This window comes from Echinops telfairi, unplaced genomic scaffold, assembly GCF_000313985.2.
Source record: "Echinops telfairi isolate 266 unplaced genomic scaffold, ASM31398v2 ScPeMD7_27;HRSCAF=92, whole genome shotgun sequence".
Lineage (NCBI taxonomy): Eukaryota > Metazoa > Chordata > Mammalia > Afrosoricida > Tenrecidae > Echinops > Echinops telfairi.
In genome coordinates, this window is record NW_022103924.1 from 306,638 (window position 1) to 308,727 (window position 2,090).

General features: G+C 42.4%; 1 protein-coding gene and 1 pseudogene across 1 annotated transcript in view; both read right to left on the reverse strand.

Moving 5' to 3' along the window:
• LOC105979711 overlaps positions 1-1,637 on the reverse strand; it is a 7,119-nt pseudogene extending 5,482 nt beyond the window's left edge.
• Positions 1-2,090, reverse strand: part of SEMA4D (semaphorin 4D) — an 88,787-nt gene that overhangs the window by 46,549 nt on the left and 40,148 nt on the right. The gene's annotated exons all lie outside the window — the stretch shown is intronic.

The window sequence follows — 2,090 nt, forward strand, 5'->3', positions numbered from 1 at the left end:
AACTAATCTTTGATAAAGGACCTAGAAATGTCCAATGGGAGAGAAATCCTCTTCAACAATGGTGCTGGACAAACTGGGTTTCATATGCAGAAGAATGAAATAAGACCCCTAACTTTCCACCTACACAAAAATGAACTCAAGATAAACTCTCAGAATCATCAAGGAGAAGGCTGGAACAAACTTAAGAGCCCTATTTCAGGGCACACACAGACTATAATGGAGGAGGCACACACAGCAGAAGAGAAGGGATAGGACTGGGACATGCTGAAATGACATCACTTATGCACATTAAAAGAATTCATTAGGAGAGTAAAACAAGAGCCCACAGATTGAGAACAAAATTTTACCAATGACACATCAGACAAAGGGCTAATTACCAAAATTTACAGAACTCTATAAAAACTCAATAAGAAAATAACAAGTGACCCAATTAAGAAATAGGAAAAAGGCATGAACAGACAGTTCACCAAAAATTAAGGACATGAACATGATGGTGGCAGCAATTGTACAATTATGCTTGATCTAACTGAATAATGGGTTGTTATAATATCTGTAAGAGCTCCCAATAGAATGATTTAAAAGAAACAAAAAATGGCTAACAAGCACATGAAATAATTCTAACCATCAGTGGCCATCAGGGAGATGCAAATTACAACCACTTTATACCTACAATGCTAGCCCAAATTAAAATAACAAACAAACAGAAAACAACAAATGCTGGAGAGGATGTGGAGAGATTGGAACTCATATACACTGTTGGTTGACTTGTAAATACATATAACCACTGGAAAAGGATACAGTGATACTTAAAGCAATTGGGAATTGAAATCCCACATGATTCAGCAATACCACTATTAGGCATCTACACCAAAGAAATAAGAGACACAACACGAGTGGAGGTGTGCTCTCCCAGGTTCGCAGCAGCACAGTTCACAATAGCAAGAAACTAGAAGCAGGCCAGAGGCTCAACAGTGGAAGAATGGATAAAGAAACTATGGTACATACACACAATGGAATACTCCACATCCCGAAAACACAATGATGAAAGCATGAAACACTGCATGGTATGGAAAGAACCTGGAATCAATCACCAACAGACAAGTATTGCACGAGTCCACTGCTATGAGAAGAAACACCAATTAAACAAATCTTAGGAACCAATGTCTGAACAAAAGCGGAGAAGGCTACCTACTGGCCATGAGCTATACATCACCTCCTTTTGTGAACTCCACCAGGCCCAACTTGAAGGAGGGGACCTCACCTTGTCTGGGTCAAAACCGGGAGATGACCATCCACTTGAGGCTATACGACATCAAGACAAGGCTGCGGCAAACCCAGGGCACCCCCCATAGGATTGAAAGGATAGCCTTGCCAGAAAACCAAGCTAGAAGCAGGTGAAGGAAATATCCACATTTTGGAGGAGATGCTGACAGTTCAGCTGCTGAGTGTGGTGGGTGAGGAGCGAAAATTAACTTCACATCGGGGTGCTAATCAATTACTGTAGGGAGCCTAGAGGAAAAATGGACCAGATTTTATGTTTTTAGGTAGATTCTACAAATATGTTCCTACCCAACCCTTGGTGAACCATCCCATGGACTAAATAGTATGATGACTGTGTTTGTTGACCATGCAGGCATCGTGGAATAAAGCAGGCGCTACCTGCTATGTTAAGATGGGCTTAACATAGAGGTCCTGTTGAATGAACTAAGTCCTGCTCTGAAGTTGACTGCACCCTAGGATTGAGGTATTCCAAAAGGAGAGAGAACAGAGAGGGGCTTCCCAGGACGGTGGGAGTGGTAGTCACTGGACCTTGGGGGGAATCCCGGCTTGGAGGGTGTTTAATGGAAATGGACCCAGAATCATCATATATTTGGTACCTCAATATGCGCCTCACAGTGACATGAAAGGTTTTGATCTGTTGGGTAGGGAAGTGCTCATGGAAAAACGGATCCAGGAAGTTTTCCCCTAACACCATGCTTCATACTTCAGATAAACAGAGCTCAAAAGAATGGGAGATCAAACTGTACAGGGCAACAACTCATGGGCTGTGGCCCAAGGTGGATCAGTACTCATAAAGACCCCTCCCACAG